Source organism: Rhinatrema bivittatum, chromosome 11 (assembly GCF_901001135.1).
Source record: "Rhinatrema bivittatum chromosome 11, aRhiBiv1.1, whole genome shotgun sequence".
NCBI lineage: Eukaryota > Metazoa > Chordata > Amphibia > Gymnophiona > Rhinatrematidae > Rhinatrema > Rhinatrema bivittatum.
The window spans coordinates 73,468,738-73,488,359 of NC_042625.1; the positions used below are offsets into that span (position 1 = coordinate 73,468,738).

Genomic DNA, 19,622 nt, shown 5'->3' on the forward strand with positions numbered 1-19,622 from the left:
AGTTTTTCTGAAACTTCAGCATGGACAGTTAGGGGCGGATTTTAAAACGAGCGCGAATAGCCTACTTTTGTTTGCGCTCCAGGCGCAAACAAAAGTACGCTGGATTTTAGTAGATACGCGCGGAGCCGCGCGTATCCGCTAAAATCCTGGATCGGCGCGCGCAAGGCTATCGATTTCGTATAGCCGGTGCGCGCCGAGCCGCGCAGCCTACCCCGTTCCCCTCCAAGGCAGCTCCGAAATCGGAGCGGCCTCGGAGGGAACTTTCCTTTGCCCTCCCCTCACCTTCCCCTCCCTTCCCCTACCTAACCCACCCGCCCCTGTCTAAACCCCCCCTTACCTTTGTCGGGGGAGGGAGGCGTAAATCCCCGCGCGTCAGCGGGCCTCCTGCGCGCCAGGACGCGACCTGGGGGGCGGGTTCCGGAGGGTGCGGCCACGCCTCCGGGCCGCCCCGGGCCGCAGCCACGCCCCCGGAACGCTCCCGACACGCCCCGAAAAACGCCGCGCGGCTTCGGGCCCCGCCCCCGACACGCCCCCTCCGAAAACCCCGGGACTTACGCGAGTCCCGGGGCTCTGCGCGCGCCGGTAGGCCTATGTAAAATAGGCTTCCCGGCGCGCAGGGCCCTGCTCGCGTAAATCCGCCCGGTTTTGGGCGGATTTACGCGAGCAGGGGCTCTGAAAATCCGCCCCTTACTGTGCCGTTGCTGTTCCAACACTGTAGGGTGCTCAGAGAGTAGGAACGGTGAGACTCCAGCATCCTTCTGACTTGGGACTGGTACATTTCCCCCCTCTCCCACTTCCCCAGTGTCAATGGGATGGATGTGCCAGGGCAGGCCAAGACACCTTCTGATGCCAGTTCTCCTCTTTGGCAGACCTCTTAGATACATGCTTGTGGGCTGGTTTTGTAAGGACAAAAACGCTCTGGAACCACATTCCAAGTAAAACAAACCTTTTCTTACAAGGTCAGCTGAATGCAAGCCTGTTTCTTACAAAGGATCTTTTTAAAAATAGATCCAGCCATGTTAAAACAGATTAATTCAGCAAAATAGGGACCATTTCAAACGTGTCCCATTCATTGCAGGTAACAGTGTGTACGTTGTGTCACAATTTGTGCACTTCTACCTACACTGTAAGGGGAGCAGGATTAGGGCGGAAACAGAAGAGTCTGCACTGGAGCTTTCATTTTGAAAACCTGGCCCATATTTTACAGCAGGTGCAGTGTATGCAGGTACAAAAGGTCTCTGCTGATTTTGACTTTTCAAAAGGAAGCTCTTTGATGTGAAAGTACCTGCAGCCCTGACAGCTGCTCAAACCTTACTCCCACCTCCTAAAAAGCTGATACCCTGATAAGAACACTGAAAGAGTGCTACTGGAAGTGGGCAGTGAGTCTTGCTGTACCTTCACAGACTGAAGTTTCTCCTGGATTTTGGATTTCACTTCCTTCCATGGTAAAACAATTCTGGACACCTGAGACATCTCCTTCCTAAAAGTACAAGAACACATAACATTCAATTTTTTTTTTTTGACCTGGCAGTTTCCTCCTGCTCTTTTGGGTTTCCAGTTCACTCAGAACCAGGGCTGGGATCTGGTGCCATGAGCCTTCATTTGCAAACACACAGGAATTTTTCCACCATTTTATTACCCAACCTCCACTCCACCCCCAAAGTCATTACAATGAGAGTCCTTCAGCCGAGGGCAGTGAATTCAGCCACTAGATGTCACCTTTGAGCAATGACCACAAGTCTCTCTCCCCAGGGGCTGTAAATGCTGCCTCTCAGCATCCCCAACCCCAGCCAGGCCAGGGAGTGGAAGACCCAACTCTGAGATTGAACCAGGGACTTTCTGCCTCTGAGCTGGCCTCATAACCTGCAATTTGCAATCTCACTAGCTTTTAAAACCAGCTGTGATTTGTGCTCAGATTCAACTAAATTTGAGTAAGATCAACTCCTTTACTTTCTCTCCTTTTGGGTCCTCAGAATTCCTAGAAAAATGCCCTTTCAGAAGGTCCACTTTAAATATGGCTGCCAGCGCTACTATCATGTGAATCTGTCTGTGGACACGCTTCCTCCTCCGTCATGAAAAGCTGAGTTCCCATTGGCTAAACAACAGGAAGAAGGATCAAGCCTGCTGTGCAGAACCTGCATGGACGTCCCAAGTGCAGGCGACACTGCAAAAGCACAGAAAGAGAAGACAAAGTATGGGACAGAAGCACGAGTATTAGAAAGGCAAATTAAATCCAGTTTTCAATTTTTGTGGCAAAAAGAGTTTGGAGGAAGGATAAAAGAACTCTACTGTTTGGCTAGTAGGCAGTTTCTTTAGGCAACCAGGTCGAGCTGTTGGCTTAGACAGGATAGTCAACTGGCTGGCTCTGGGTCATAAAGAACAGGCAAGTCAGTCCTGAGAGCATCTAAATCATTATAGAAGGAGTCAATTAAAAAAAAAAATGCTTAAGTGCTTCACTTAGATTCACTAAGTTTTAAGCGTTTGAATTTAGAGCACTAAATTGTTGGCTTAAAATATATTCCCTAAATTAAAGATCTTAGGTCACTATAGTTGGGCCAGCAATTAATTTACCTAGATTTAGGCACCTAACTCCCGGGGCGGGAGTTAGGTGCCTAAATCTAGGTGCAGTCATAGCTCCTAAATGTAGGCGCCCAGGGAGAATAGGCACGCAACCCTAGCCAGTTTTTCAAAGGGGCTTAGCTCCCCCAAAAACAGGCGCCTACGCCCTTTGAAAATTTGATTCCCTAACTTTTTTGTTTTGTCTGAACCCCTCACCTGGGCTTAGATTTCACTCGGAATGGCAGTTCAACTGTCACCTTCCTTCCTCTTCTCTTCCTGCTGCTGAGGTGGGGGCTGAAGATTCCGGAGCTCTGCTGGAATCTGCTTCCTGGAGGGGGTTGGGCAAAGATTTACTCCAGGGCAGAAATTACCCTGGTTTTGCGCCGGCATGGGACATTTCATTAAAAGATCTGGATCAGTTTGGGGTTTTTTTTTCTCACTGGAGGGGCCGTGGCTGACAATCTCGGAGAGAGCTTTGGGTACTGACAGCAAATGGGCTGGGGTTGGAGGGTCGCTGAGAGGGAGCAGCAGTAAATAGGCCTGAGTTCAAGGTGGTCTCTGAGGTAGTTCAGAGACTGGCAACAAAATAAGCTAGGGTTGACGGTCTCTGAAAGAGCTCAGGTGCATGCAATAAAGGGGCTCAGTCTGACTGTCAGGCCGACGCAATACAGTGTGCTCGGCTGAGTGGACGACTTTACTGGCGTTTGGACGCGCGACCAGAACGCCTCATGCAATAAGGGGATCAGTGTGTCCAAAACATGCGTCCAAGCCAGCGCGAAGCTAGTAGTGCTCATCACATGTAAAGCCTGAATGTACTTAATTATACATAGATTGTATATTATTATTTGTACATAATACACCTAATTTTATATTGTTGGTAATTATACATAGTTTCTCCTATGAGATTAGATGGGACTCAATTGTACCATATGTTGACTCATTGCCTTGTTTATTGATATATGCTTATTCTTTCTGAATTGATTGTAAAGCCTGTTGCTAAATTATTGTTCATTGTAAACCGAGGTGATGTTTGAAACGTTCCGCGGTATATAAAAAACCTTTAAATAAAATAAAAAAATAAAAATGAAGCTATTAGCTATTACACCCCAATGCAAAAAAAAAGTGTGCCTGATGCGCACATTTTTACTCTCAAAAATTAACGCCTGCCCTGGAGCAGGGGTTAATTTTGAGGAACCCCAAAAGTTTACAGAAAAGCAGAAAATACTGCTTTTCTGTAGTTCCTCCAATTTAATATTGTGGCGATATTAAGTCGGAGGAACCTAAAAAAAGAGAACAGAAAAAAAATTTTTTTTAAGTGTCCCAGGACATTTAACGAGCGTCCATTTTCCTAACCCATGACTGTGCACAGGTTAGGAAAATGGATGCTTGTAAAATTGAGCGTCCATTTTCCTAACCAGCTGACAGCCACCTCTCCTAGGCACCTGATGCCGAGGAGGCACTAGGGATGCACAATTTTCCCTAGCAACTCCCTTTTACCGCGGCAGCCCAGTTAAATATTAAATCGGGTGCTCGGGAGAGGTGGATTGGCATACTTAAGGAGAGCGGGCGCCAATGCGATATTACATCAGCCTGTGTGTTAGTGATTCTGTGAAGATGGAAAATTATATAGTCATAGGGAGGTGGAGAGAGGCAAGGGAATCTCTGGTAATCCATTCGCTACCAAGGAGGATGTTTTTGCTCCCTGTGATTTTTGGGAACATAGATGGAGCCCCGCCGGTTGCTAGACCACTTCTGCGGACAGCTTTGCTGGTCAACCTGAATGTGTTCCTGACACAGGCAAGAAATCACCTTTGCTGCTAAAAGCACTTGCTGACCTTAGACTGACCCAACTTGCAAATCACTGCTGCGCTTTAGTGAATATTTCCCTCCTGAGAATCACAGTTAGTCATTTGCAAGGCTCAAATCAGGTATTCGTTCTGCATGTTTTAAGTTTAATTTAAAAAATAAAATAAACAGCAGAGGAGCTAATTAACATTAAAATGTTTTAACTTCTTGAAGATTTATAAAATAACACCATTTATTTATGCATTTGAATGTCTTATTTTCCGCAAATCCAATTTGTTCAGGGGGAGTACAAACGGACATTCATAATATAAACCAACATAAAATCATAAAACAAGAAAACTTACAGAAATAAAATTGTTAATACAATCATATATAAAAGGCATTGCAGATAAACAGCATTTCAAAATCACAATTCTCCACCTGTTAAAACATGGCTGAACAGAACTGCTTTTACTAATTTGCAAACTTTTAAATACCCTTGGCATTCCAAATAACTGGTGCTGCAGCTGAAAAGGCCCACATTTGAGTTCTTTGAAGCCGATATAGCTGTAGAGATGGCACTTGTAATAGGCACTGAGAATCTGAACATAGGTAGTGAGCAGGAATATACGGTATCTCTTTATCTTATCCGATAGACAATGGGAATCCATGTATAAAACCTTATGAATAATAGAATACCACTTAAATTGAATTCTTTGGGCTATTGAAAACCAATATAGTCTCTTCAAGTATTCTTGAAGGCCTTAATCTCATGACAGACCAAAAATTGTTCGCACTGCACCATTTTGTACTACTTGCAAAATCTTAAGGATGGCCCCCCTTATGCAGCGAGATATTTCAACAATACTGACTGTTACTATCCTTAACAGAAGGCATGGAGGTAACCTTCATGGAGTGGCAGTTAATATCACCTTAAGAAGCTTGCTTTGGTCTTTATCTGCCATCAATTACTATGTTACTGGGTATGACACTATGCTGACTTGACAGCTAGCTGTTTGAAAAAGGGACTTTCAAAGGGGCTAAATATTACAACCCCTATCACCAGACACACACAACTCACTCACTCACTCTAAATCCATTTTAGAAACTGAACCAGGTTAGGACCTTTCCACTTAGCCCAGCTTCTGCTAGTTGAGATAACCTAATATTGTAATCTAGGTGTCAAAAGCTGCAGAGAAATCCATTAGCACTAGGACGGCAGCTTGGCTTCTATTGTTATACCTCAGGAGATCATCTAGCGGGGTAAGGAGCACTGTCGCTGTTCCACAGCCTTTTCTGAATCCCAGACTGGTATGGGTCTAGCCAGAGAGTGTGGTGGGAACAGACTTAAACCAACTTGCAACATGTTTTACAATCTTTTTTTTTTTTTTTGTTAAGAAAAGAACGTTCGTACAAATTGCTCTTCAAATCTTTTCTTACTTGCGTATTCACTGTACTTGCCTGTCTGCACCTATCTTTTTGTCTGTGAACCATATAACCTACAGAAACCACATTTTCAGGATAGGTAGAAATGCTAGCAAAATAATTTGTTTTTATAAAATAAAACTTGTGAATCTAGGCCACCCCCCACACACCCACTCTGAACCCATTCTAGAAGCTGAAGCCTTAACAGTTCCTCATGAAGCCTACACAAGATTTGAAACTGCATGGTCTGCATTTTCCAGTTTCTCATTAAGTCCTAATACAATGAAAACTTATGCCAAGTATGCCTGATTAACTTTATTTGTGAGCTTTCATGCTGAAAGGGAAAGAAAGGTTGGATGTGAATGAAGATTTCTTACAGAACAAAGGCAGGGTGGCATGATTCGGTTTGGTCCTGAGTGTGTGGAACAATCTTTCCAGAAGCTGGAAAGCATTCTCGCTCTTTCTTTGACTGACTCTCTGCGTCTGACCTTGGGTGAGTTGGACTGCTGAAAGGCTACAAATTATGGGGTTAGCTGCAAGACCAGTTTTTGGGGTGGGCAAACTGGGCGATTGCCTGGGGGGCACCATCAGCTGGGTGCCCTGAACTGATGGGATCCACCGGGAGACCCACCCTGGCCACAGCGGATCCCATCACATCGTGATCCAAGAGAGGAACAGTGTGGTTGTGGCGGATCCCAGTGAGGCCAAAGAGAGGATTGAGGGGGAGGGGTGCTTTTTGCCCATGACACCATTTGCCTGAAATCTGGCCCTGGTTCATCCTGGCAGGCTGCATAGAGCTAGTGGTAATCAACTAATGAATGTAGAACAAAGACAATCTCCTCTTTAGGTGTTCCTTTTTATTTTGTCAACAAATGCCTAAAAATTTGTAAAACTGGAATTCCTGTTATTGAAAGAGCACTGAGCACTTACATAAAGTGAGGTGCCTATATTCAGTGCGTATAGGTGCCTATACATTTTCTCTGAATATGGGTGCCTAACTTTAACATTAGCTGCCTTGATGTGAGGTCTGGTATAGGGATGCCTAATTTTAGGCCCAGCATTGGAAATCAGCTTTGGTCCCATGCCCTTTATAGATGCTTTATGATTTTAGGCGCCTTAATTTAGATGCTCAAAGTTGGTAAAATCGTGATTAAAAAAATCTAGAAGCCTATAGTAACTCTTAAAGCTAAGCACCTAGACCTGTTGAATATCTGTCACAGTTTCGCCTGCCATGCAGTCTCCCCATGCCACATGTTGCACCTGCTCACCATCAAAGGCCTTCAGCGAGCCCTGCTCATAGCTGCTGTCGCACCTCCTCACTGATCACATGACACAGCAGTTCCAGGCCTACTTTACCCAGCCTGTCCAATCCCTCTTCATGGAGTCACCCCGACTCCTTGACCTGGCTGGTCTTGTCTCACTATACTTTGCCTTGTGGCCTGTGTTGGCCTCCTGCCTTACTCTGTAGCGGATTTTAGCTTCCTGCCTTGCTCTAAGGCCTATCTGTACTGCCTTGCAGCCTTTGGTCCTACTAGAGTTACCTTGCCTTGTCTCATGCCTTGTTGAGCTTTCCTGTTTACTGTTGCGTGTACTAGTCCTGTCCTGTCTAATTCTTGTACTTTCTTCGTTTGGTCTTTGTCATGTCCAGTTCAGTTCCTTGTCTGTTTCCCAGGTCTTGACCTTGCCCTTGGTTCAAGCCCCTGTCTGTATCCGGCTTCTCTCTGTCCTCAGTACCAGCCTTACCCTCAGCCCTGCCTGACTCCAGCTCCTAGCCCAGGGGTCGGGAACCAATGGCTCGTGAGCCAGATGTGGCTCTTTTGATGGCTGCATCTGGCTCGCAGACAAATCTTTAATAAAAAAGTAAAAATCTAACAAAACCCCCCACCCTCCTGACGCCCCCCAAGAGCCTCCAAAATTAATTTACTACAACCCCCCCACACTCCTGACCCCCCCCAAAGACCTGCCAAAAGTCCCTGGTGGTCCAGCGGGGGTCAGGAGTGGTCCGGGAGCGATCTCCTGGACTTGGGCTGTCGGCTGCCAATAGTCAAATGGCGCCGACGGCCCTTTGCCCTCACTATGTCACTGAGGTCGACCAATGGCGGCGGTAGCCCCTGTGACATAGTAAGGGCAAAGGGCCATCGACGCCATTTTGATTACTGGCAGCGATGGCCTAAAATTTGTATTCCAAATTTGATTTGTGAAAATATGTATGTAGAGAAAGGGGATGACAAGAAATACTGGCCCAGAGCCTTAGGCATGCTTGACAAATATATACTACATGCTTTAAAAGCATTTGGTAGGCATGCTGCATCTATACATTTCCCTCCATGTTCTCTGTCTGGCAACATCTTCACCTCAAGGGTTACACCCTGACAGGAAGCTACTCATCTGTTGTCTGCATCATTTTTTCTTCCTAGCAGCCTTTTTGAACACTTCAGCCCCTTCTCTAAATACCCCAAATGACCCCACTGTACCAAGTGAAAAGTAACAGAAATCTTGTTCATTAGTGACTTGGCAGGTTGACAAACTCAGCTTCATGTCATGGCAGCTCTGTGTTATTTATTCAGCCGTGGCAACCAAGAGCAGCTTGATGCCGGTCTAAGAGAGGCGATTTGGTGTGTGAAAGAGGAAAATATCTTAGTCTCCTATTGAGATGCACTAAACATAAGCACAAATTTGGCCGAGTGAGCCAAAGCTCCCCTACCACCACCAGTGGAATAGTCCAACTGCCCTTTCACTACATGTGACTTTCCACTGTCTGAGGATGTGAATATTGGGAATGACACTGCCCCTGGGCTGTGTGTGATGTGGTACTAGCAGCAAATCCAGAAATTATGAATTGGATCAGGTCAGCTTTTTAACCATTTTTTTTTGTCCAGGGGTTAAAATTCTGCAGCATCTTTAATTACCACAAAATAAAGATATATTAGAGCCAACCTAGTGGCCCAATGGCAAGTGCTATGCACATCCACGGAAAGGCCCTAGATTCAATTCCCAGACCAGAACTTTACTCACTGATGGGACAAGGCTGAGGATGCTGGAGAGGTAAGATCCACACCTCCTGGGGGCAGGAAGTCACAGCTATCACTCCATGACAACACCTTATGGCCAGAAGTCCATGTTCGTTGGCTTCTGGAAGAAGCTGCTGTTTGTGGCCCCTGGCCAAGGCCTGCTGCTGCAGTGACTGGGTTGAGTTGGGTAGGAGATATAAAAATAAAGGAAAAATTCTCAAGTACTAGGAAAATAAGGTTACCATAGCCCAGTCAAGGATAGCTAAGAATGAGCTGAAAGCTGAAAAGGACATTGCCAGCATAAAAAAAAAGTATTTTCTGGCAGTTAAAGATACTGCAGAATTGTTTGTGTGTATATATATATTGTATATGCATGTGTGTGTAAATGTAAAGAGGTGAACAAAGCAGACTGTTACCAGCAAGGACTGTGAGTGAAACAAGTAAGGTAATGAGAAACTGAGAAGCCATGTGTTAATTAGAGGGAAAAGCACCTGAGCTTCAGATGGGTTTTATTATCTCATTTGCAGCAACCTTGTTTGCTATAATGATATAATTACACAGCAACAAGCCAAACCATGAGCAAAACAGAGATGGTATATGACTCGGGGGCCTTTACAGGAGCCCCTCATTTTCTGCATGTATTACACTCCTGGCTTCTAAGCTGATGATTCACCAGCAGGGCAGGGGAGGAGGTTGCGGAAGAGATTCCCACTCAGAGAGAATCCACAGTTGGAATGAGGGCAACCAGATAGATGATTGTATAAATATTGGACCATTTTCTTCCAGAGCTGCAACTAGGCATTTTAATGCCTGAGGATGGCAAGCATGTTTGCATCCTCCCACCCCAAACTTGATCCCGTCTCATGTCTCTCTCTCTCTCTGCACCCTCAGCTCCCACTCTGATCCTTAGTCCTCTTCCCCTCTCTTCCGTTTCCCCACAAGCTAGATAGTAGGAGGAGATGGACAGTTCCTGGTTATTCTCCACTACTAGCTCATGATTGCATTTTAGGCTTTGCACTCTGGGCAGCTGCCTCTTCACTCTCACCCACCCTATTACAGCCCTGCATTTTCCTTCTGTTATGTATATGTGAATGTGTTTATTTTTAATATATGTCTGATTTCAAAGGGGGTTTGAACAGGTGATGATCCAAGAATGGACTATAATCTAATAAAATTAGGGCCGTGCTTCTAGATACTTATGACTAAACCTTCATGGTTGTTCCCACCCTTATCCAACAGCATCTGGTTGTGTGTTGGAGTCCTCTGCTATTTCACATAATTGTGTTCAACAACTTAATTATTAATGTTACAATGCAAGTCCTCATTTGATTTCCTATTACAACAAAAAAGCTCCTGCCTTCACAACAGGATCCCAAAGGCAGGCTGAGCTCTGGAGTCTCAATGTGTGGATGATATTCTGTTTGGACAGCTGTGGGCAGGCCCTGTGACTAGCACATTTTCCCCATGCTCCGCCGAGGCCCCAGATGCCACCAAAGAGTGCTGCATAACAGGGAAACCGTCAGGACGCTGCTCCCACCTCCTCTTCGCGCAAACCTTAGGCATGTGCATGCACAACGGCATGCATCTTAAAGGCACTTGCAGCAGGAAAGCAGCTTCATGATGCCTAGTGATCACCTCACTTGGTGCCCTATTTAAGATGCAGCCACACTGCTCTTCCTTTCTTCAGCAATGGGTCTCCTGCCTATCAGCAGTGCATGTTGCTCCAGTGATCCTGTTCCAGCTTTCTCTTGTCCAGCCAGGGCCTTTGTCCTTGCTCTGTACCTTTCCAGCCCTCCTTCCTGCTCAACTGGATCTGACCCTCAGCTACGGAATTGATTACTCCCTGCCTGCCGCCTGGATCTGACCTTGCTATGAACTGTGACTATGCCCCCCCCTGCTTCCTGCCGACTTCTAGCCCATCTCTGGACCCTCTCTTGGACTGCCCTCGGGACCCACCTAAGACCTGCCAGCCCCTGGCACCCAAGGGCTCAACTTGCGGGGAACAGGTTGGTTTAGGCAAAACTCCAGCTTGTCCCAGAACAGGACATCTTTGCTTCCTGATGTGGGGGGCCTAATAGGTTCACATACTAGGTTGCATCAACCTCACCACAGCACAAGGGCTCACAATCATTACAGATGAGTTAATGGTGCAGGGAAGATAACTTTAGATTTGATAGGAACTGGGAATATATTGGGGAAGGGAAAGGCTATTCTGATAGGATGGTCTTCACATTAACCAGGGTGGAAACCGGCTACTGATGCTAACATGTAAAAATGAGCTCATGGCTTGAAAAGAGGTATCTTCTAAGCACAATGGCACAATATCCTGATGAAGAGGTTGTGGTACAGGCTGAAGTAAAAACCATGTAGAATTAAATAAAGAGTCAAACAATATTTAGGATTTCAAAATACCTATATCCACTGCTAATATGCAGGTTGCGAATAAAAAATAATAAAACATTCTCTAATGGCATACAAAGTCCAGATGTCTAAAACGTAAAACTGAGGAGTAGAATGCATGGAGTCTAATGAAGATATTAACATAAGGAGGGCAATTTTATAACATTGTGGGTAACTTTTGCAGCAAATACCCAGATAAGTTATACAATTTTCAAAGTGACCTTATGTGTCTGTTTGGCGTTGAAAACTATGCGATTATAATGAGCACAAACTCACCCACACAATATTACAGCTGCTCTTTGCAGGACATAACTTGTGTGTATGAATTTACATGCATGCTTTCTAAATCAAAAATATACATGTAAATCTAAACGTCTCTTGCTTTGTGTAACTAAAAGCATGTATAAAATCAGGTCATGTACATATAAATATGTACTACATACCTTAAAAGCATGTAGTAGGTGTGGGGTCTGATAAGCAGGTCTCATCTTCTGCCATCAGGGCTTCTGGGATATCGGGTCTCCCAAGTCCTTGGTCCACACTTCCTGCTGGCAGTCATCTGGACATATTTCCAGGCTTCCAGTCAGTCGGTTGCCAGAGCTTGATTCTCATTCTGGCTCTCCCACTGGTCCTGCTTCCTGAGTTCATATTTCTGCAATGAAGCCAGCATTTTCCTTGCTGCTTCAGATCTTCTGATTCGTCTCATCTAGTCTTCCAGTTTCCACTCATGCCTCCAATCACATTCCTATTTAGTCCTGATTCCGGGCCTTCTAAGCCCTCCCAGTCACCAGCCCCAAGGGCTTGACCCAAGGGGGATGGTGGCCATCAAAGCCAGAAGATGCTCTGCCACTCTTCTACTTGGAATTTATCAGACGTGCATTGCCAGTGCATTAGCATTCTTGACCTTGGGGGTCATACTACACCATCACAGTAGGCATGCTGCATCCTTAGATTTTCCTCCTTGTTCTCTTTCTAGCAACAATCTTCTCAGCAAGGGTGACAACATGTAAATGGCTTGTATAAAATTGTACACAAACCCTTTGCAATAATAAGCTGTTTACATGCATAAACTAATGTTTTATATGTGTAAAACAGCTTTGAAAATTCACCCAAATAGGCATTTCAGAAGTCTGGTAGAAAGAGGATAAGCAATTGGACACTAGGATACCAGGGTACAAATATCACCATGATAGGGCAGATCAAATTGATGGGAGGGTGGTACTGTAAAATCATTATTCAATTGGTGTGTCCAGCTAAGGGCCTTATTTACTAAGCGTTTTTCCCAGACACATAATGGGAGAAAAGCTGTAGTAAATCAGGCCTTAAGTTTGGGACCTAACCCCGACTATCCACAGATTGTACATTTTCTGCCACTCTGAACAGCTCCAGTTATTTGGCTATTTAGCTGGATAAGTTGGAGGCATTCCAGGGCAGAATTAAATTAGACGGATAGCTTAACTGAATAACTCAAATATTCAGTTAGTCAGATCATTTATCTAGCTAAGTCGGTTTGTGCCAGAGAACAGTCCTAAAGTTAGCCAGATAAGTTTATCCAACTAACTAGGACTTTATCAGGAAGCAGATCCAAATGAGGAACAGGAAAGAGCACAAGTACTGGCAAGGTAGATGTAAAACATTAAAGACAGACCAAGAGAAAAGTTTAAAAAAAAGTTTGCATAGAGGCAAAAAAGATATAACGGAGCTAGAAAAGGTACAAAAAAGGGTGACCAAAATGTTAAAGGAAAGATTAAACAGATTAGGGCTCTTCAGCCTGCAGAAGAGATGGCTGAGAGGAGATATGATAAGAGGTCCACAAAATCATGAGTAGGGTGGAAACAAGTGAACAGAGAACGACTCTTTTCAATAGTATTAGGATTAGGGACACTCCATGAAACTATTGGGTAGTACTTTTTAAAACAAAATTGGAGGAAGTTTTCAATTAGTGTAGCTGCATTTAAAAGCTTGGACAAGTTCCTGGAGGAATAGTCCATAAAACAACAAAAGGACTCTATATAAAGTGTAAATAGCGGATTGCCAACGCCGTAATAGAATGTTGTTTTTAAGGAGAGAACCACATCAGCAAGCCTGACAACAGCAATGCATGCAGCAGAGCTGTCCGGTCTAATCCTCATATGCGGTGATATTTATAGAAGCACAACTGATGCTTTGAAAAGAATTGAATATGATATTTTTAGAATTCTAATCCGTCTGTACCCGTATCTGAAAATGTTATACGAGACCCGACAGTGGCCGGTGTTTCGCAACCAGGTGATTGCTTCTTCAGGAGTCTCAATGTAAATACGATGTACTAAAAACCAAGGGAGAAAACAGACTTAGTAACTTGTCAAATAATAAGATTGTTGAAGTAAGCGACTTCAACAATCGCTTACTTCAGGCTGAGCAACGATGGATCCATTGTCTGGGCACTGTCGACCCAGACGGTTTGAATTCTGCAATAGAATATCAAGTTTTTCTATGATAGATTTTTCATCAGAAGGTACCATAGCAATCCAACGCCATCGACATCATCACTGCATTACGTTTTTTCATCAGAAGTTACAATAGCAACCTGATGCCACCGACGTCATCACTGCATTAAGTTTCTTCTCAGCGCGGGTTATTTTAAGGTCTAACCAGTTCAGGGCGGTCTCTGTCCCGCTGATTTTACAATTACTGAGACGGGGTGTCCTTAAGAAAAAAGGTTGGCCACGCTATCATCAAAGCTAAGTATTGCATTTATTATTTGACAAGTTACTAAGTCTGTTTTCTCCTTTGGTTTTTAGTACCGGCCACTGTCGGGTCTCATATAACATTTTCAGATACGGGTACAGACGGATTAGAATTCTAAAAATATCATATTCAATTCTTTTCAAAGCATCGGTTGTTCTTCTATAAATATCACCGCATATGAGGATTAGACCGAACGGCTCTGCTGCATGCATTGCAGTTATCAGGCTTGCTGATGCGGTTCTCTCCTTAAAAACAACATTCTATTACGGCGTTGGCAATCTGCTATTTACACTTTATACAGAGTCCTTTTGTTTTTCGTGATTATATATTACAGGACTGCTTTGCTGGCTCTTTGGTATTGTCTTGGAAAAATCCATAAACCATTTTAAAGGGAGAATTGCAGAAATCTACTGCTTATTCTTGGGATAACCAGCTTGGAATCTATCTATTCCTTGGGATCTTGCCAGGTACTTGTGACCTGGCTTGGCCACTGTTGGAAATAGGACACTGGGCTTGATGGACCTTAGGTCTGAACCAGTATGGCAAGTCTTATGTACTTATGTGAGTGTGGGTGGGCATGTATGAGAGCAAACAGATATTTATGTGTGGAAGAGAGAAAGGTGTGTGCATGTCTTGGAATTGGGGTAGGTGGGAGGAGTGTGTAAGTAAACAGGTGTGTGTGTGTTGAATATGTGAATGTTAATAAGAGTCTGTGCGCTCTACGACAATGCCACGGTGACGAACAATGAATCACAAGCACCCACTATACCTACTACTACTCCCTTGAAAAGAACTATTGGACTTAAGCGGTGTCCAGGGTCCTTTAAAGGAGTTCCTTAAAAAGCATCATATAAAGAAAAATTCACCTCATAACAACCGACTTCCCGCCTTTTACTGGAGCTATAAAAAGAAAGACACAGCGCAGATAGGCATTGAATGAGAAAGGGAAAGAAATCAATTACAGGAGATCGAGAAGGGATGCGTCAATTGGGGCGCGAAGCATCACGTGAATTTTTTTTCTGCTTTGTTCTTTGATATTGGATAGGAAGGGTCCAACGTTTTTGAAAGAACCGTTCCGTCTCCTCCCTCCTTTCCCTTTTCTACCTCTCCCTTTTCCCCATCACGCTCACATCAAGGGAGGATGGGCTTTAGCGTCGGGAGACGGAATAAAAAAACATGACGAGCGGAATGGGAGGGGAGCTTGACTTGCTCATGCCCGTGGACGTCAACGGCAAAGTGACGGCTCGGGCGCCAGGGTGCTTGCGTTATGGGCGGGGGCGGTGTGCGGACTGGGCGTTTCGTGTGCCCTTCCCCGTGACGTCACGGGTGAAGTGAGCCATGGTGGGGTGGGGCATTTCACCCACCAGCAGCGTAACCAAACAGGAGAAGGGGCGGAGCTTTCTTTTCCAGTGGGCCCCGCCCTCGATCTCCACCTCCTACTCCTCAGCTTTCTAGCGTTTGATCCTGGGTTCAGTTCCGCGGCGGCTCTCTTTCCGATACGAGTCTGCGTCCAGTCGGAAGAGGCTGGACCAGCTTCTGCGACGACGAACGGTTTATTTGTTTTTGGGAGTACATCTATTTATTATTATTATTATGTTTTTCTAAAATTGAAAACTGTATTTTCCTCCCCTGGAAAAGTAAAAGTCGCACCGAGCAAAGACGGGTTTAACTAGCTCCTCCTCCGCCGGCAGCAACGGCGGTGCAGGTAAGATGAGCTCCAGTCTGCATCTGCTTCCTACAAGTTGTTTTCATTTTATTCCCCCCGCATTCGCTTCTTGTAGTTTGCTTGTTTGTGAAAAAAATTATCGCCATGCTCGGAATTCCCACACGTTTATTGGTCGCTTTTATTGTATTATGTTTCAGGGAGGAGAGCAAACCTAAGGCTTCATGTAAATATTGATGGAAAGAAGAGCTGTTGTTTTTTTCTTTGCTTATGTTTGTGTAACAATAAACAGTACGAGGCTCTGCTTGTGGGAGTTGAGGGGAAACAACTCTCTCTCTTCCTGATAGTGTACACTGCAGGCTGCTGGCAGCCCGGGATCTGCTGGGAATTGTGGTCTTTGCAGCTGCCGGGTTTGACTGAACGCGACTGTGTGGTCGAGCCCTACCAACACTACAACTCCCAGGACGCCCCGCGGACCCGACATCCCGCACCTCATTCACATATATTAAGGGCTTTTAAAATAAGCTCTTCTCTGCAGCCTTCACTGGCTACAATTTGCAGTTCACTATCCGAGCTCGTGTTTGGAAAGGGCGGACGTGCATTAATCTCCTCTTGTTCCGGATTTGGATTCCCTCTTCCTCGGCCGCCCCTCATATTTTTTTTTTTATCTGTTGGTTTTCTTGAATGCTTTCTGGAAATTTATACCCCATCCTCTCTAAAAGCCTTCTTAGGTTATTAAATGCTTGTTGTCAGATTGTAACACCTGCCACATACGAACGTGAAACAACCATCTTTTTTGAGACTAGAAAGAAAAAGTTGCATAAGAAACATGCAGGGTGTCTTGTTAGTTTCAGCCTTCCATCGTATAATAGCTTAAGTACGCGACTTTAGTTTTCCCGAAGCTTAAAAACATAGTTTTATTCTCTCTCGTAAATCACTTTATTGGCTAACAAAATGCATTATTTCCTCCCCTTGATTGTTTTCTGTGGAAGTTTTATACAGACATATCCGTTGAGATGCTTGTTGGCTTTGCTCAGAAAACCTGAGGTTAGAGTAGTATTTTTAAACTACAATATCTTAAATGTTGATTTGAATTACATATGTGGGCCAATAAAATATAGTGGATGTGATCCTTAATAAAGTGTATACGGTTGCACCAAAATTTGCTTTAAATACAGATCATTGCATGATAGGATGTTGACAAATTGGAGCCAATAAAAGCTGATTAATATTAATGAAACAAATGCCATGAAATGACATTAAAAAGGACAATGTAACTTACGGGTTTTTGTGTGTGTTTGCCTGAAGATGTTGGCTTGCATAGCTAAGTAACAGCTGCAGCAGTGAATAAAGGGGGATCAGCAGCATGAAGCTAGCAGTAATAAATTTATGATATTGGAGCATGGGGCTTGTCAGATACAGACTTAATAACCCACTGTGTTTGATGACAGATGCATACACTTTTAAACATAGGGGTTGGTATGCACATGCTAGACTAGATAGAAAATGTAATAGACTTTGATTAATTACTTCAATTTAGAGTGCCTCTTAAGCCCTTGCTATAAGAGATTCTAAAAAATGCAATACAGTACATGAATGAACAGGCTGAAAAACTTGAATAAGAATTTGAAAAGACCAACTGGTGTTTCTGGTCAGCTGCTCTTATGTGTGTGTCTTTTTTTTTTTTTTTAAGGATTAGTGAGTTTTATTTTGGACGTTGACTTTAGATTTTTTGTTTTTTAGCTGATTTTAAACAGATTTAGAGGGCTTACATTAATTACTTTCCTGTTGGGAATTATTAGAAAGGGAGTGGTGAATAAAACGGAAAATGTCATAATGCATCTGTATCGCTCCATGGTGAGACCGCACCTTGAATACTGTGTACAATTCTGGTCGCTGCATCTCAAAAAAGATATAATTGCAATGGAGAAGGTACAGAGAAGGGCTACCAAAATAAGGGAATGGAACAGCTCCCCTATGAGAAAGACTAAGAGGTTAGGACTTTTCAGCTTGGAGAAGAGACAGCTGAGGGGGGATATGATAGAGATGTTTAAAATTATGAGAGGTCTAGAACAGGTAGATGTGAATCGGTTATTTACTCTTTCAGATAGTAGAAAGACTAGGGGGCACTCCATGAAGTTAGCATGGGGCACATTTTAAAACTAATCGGAGAAAGTTCTTTTTCACTCAACGCACAAACTCTGGAATTTGTTGCCAGAGGATGTGGTTAGTGCAGTTAGTATAGCGGTGTTTAAATAAGGATTGGATAAGTTCTTGGAGGAGAAGTTCATTACCTGCTATTAAGTTCACTTAGAGAATAGTCACTGCCATTAGCAATGGTAACATGGAATAGACTTAGTTTTGGGTACTTGCCAGGTTCTTATGGTCTGGATTGGCCACTGTTGGAAACAGGATGCTCGGCTTGATGGACCCTTGGTCTGACCCAGTATGGCATTTTCTTATGCTCTATGTAGACTTCTTTTTACAACTGCATTTGCTGTTGGAAAAGAGATTATTTTGTACTTGAAACACTTGCTGTGTTCCTGAAAAATGATGACCTGTTTTTTAAAATGCAGAATTTTGATTCAGACCCAAACCATCAGCTAACACGGGATAGCTGTGATGTGGACAGAATTAAGGGAGCTCTAAAGCTTGAAGTACTTGGTATCTAAGCTTCAGTGCAAAAAAAAAATACTGATGCAGACTAACAGGAGCTAGCCAGCAAGCTCTCTGGTGCAATGAAATATTAAGGTGACCACTACCAGTAATTTTAGAGATGGAGATCATACTCTGCATACCATGGCTTGCGTGTGAGGTTTTCTTGTTGATGGGGTGAGCAAAACACACCCATTTGGAGACATTGCTTCTGATTGAGACCTTGGAGTGATTTTATGTGTATTACATACATACACACCTAAATCCTATATATCATTTTTTTTTTTTTTTTGGGGGGGGGGGGGTGTCAGTATCTGCTCCTCTTTCCCTTCCAGTGCTGGATCTAGGTGCCATGAGTCTTCACAATTTACTCTGGGATTTTTCCCTTATTTTAATAGATCCTCCTCTCATTCCTTGTTGATTATTGCAGCCACAGTCCTGAGACTAGGAGCCCTGCACAGAGGCCTCCATCCACCAGGGATCATCTGTTCCAATGATTACAACGTCTTCCGCCCAGGATGTGTGAAGGCTGCCTCAAGCAGATCTAGGGTGTAGCAAGCCCAGTCCCAGGAGTTGATACTGGGATTCTCCGCATGGCAGCATGCAATACTGCCACGGGCCAGTTTCTTGGGGTGATAGTGTCCGGTGTCAAGGTAGCCAAACAGTGTGACATGCTGGGGCCTAGAATCGGAGGAATGTGATAAGTGCTTCTGTATAGGATGTTGGTGATGAAACTTCACTTAGACTTTTGTGTCCAATTCTGGAGATCATGCTGCCAGACAGAATGGAGGCAACTCGGAACAGCGCTACCAAAGTGATGCAGGGTCCTTCACCACAAGAGATGAGGTTGAAGGACTTGCGTATATACCGGAGGGGAGTGCAGTTTTTGTTCATTGAGATATTTGAATGCTCTATCACAAGAGAACTTTTTTTTTTTTTCTGTGAAGGTGGTGGAGGGCAAACAGTAACCAGAATTCAAGAAGGCATGGAATTAGTACAGAGGAGTGAAGGAGCAAACGGATCAACTGGGGCTTGCAACTTGATTTAGATTGGGTGGATTAGATGAACATTGTGCTCCTTATCAGTTGCCATTTTGTTGTTCCTATCCCTGATAGAGAGTAATGTTTGAGTTCCCAGAAGCTTCATTTGGCTAAATAAAGCTTTCTGATAGAAATGCAATCCAGACAATCTATTATATTTAATATTAATCTGGGTTTTGGAAACAAATTTTCTTTGAACATGTATAGGTCTTAACTTAAGCTCTCACAGCAACGAATATCTGTAGCAAAATCAAACTAAGCTGAAATAACACTGATAACAGCAAGATCATTTTAGCAATGTTTCAAAGTAAATGATCAGTGGTGGCTAATGTACCATGGATCTGTCTGTTTAGG

At 44.0% G+C, this 19,622-nt stretch overlaps 2 protein-coding genes across 4 annotated transcripts in view; one reads left to right on the forward strand and one right to left on the reverse strand.

Moving 5' to 3' along the window:
- WDR87 (WD repeat domain 87) overlaps positions 1-15,125 on the reverse strand; it is a 40,671-nt gene extending 25,546 nt beyond the window's left edge. The window contains exons 1-2 of one of the 3 annotated variants that reach the window (XM_029571554.1): positions 14,777-15,125; positions 1,396-1,480 (exon numbers count right to left, since the gene is read on the reverse strand). The gene's annotated coding sequence lies outside the window, so the exon portion shown is untranslated. Of the gene's footprint in view, positions 1-1,395; positions 1,481-2,775; positions 2,821-11,623; positions 13,225-14,776 lie in introns of those variants that run through there. The other 2 variants (XM_029571553.1, XM_029571555.1) reach the window with 2 other exon arrangements.
- A 225-nt stretch (positions 15,126-15,350) lies between these two features.
- The window catches only part of SIPA1L3 (signal induced proliferation associated 1 like 3), a 215,983-nt gene continuing 211,711 nt past the window's right edge, over positions 15,351-19,622 (forward strand). The window contains 1 exon segment of the mRNA XM_029619561.1: positions 15,351-15,615. The gene's annotated coding sequence lies outside the window, so the exon portion shown is untranslated.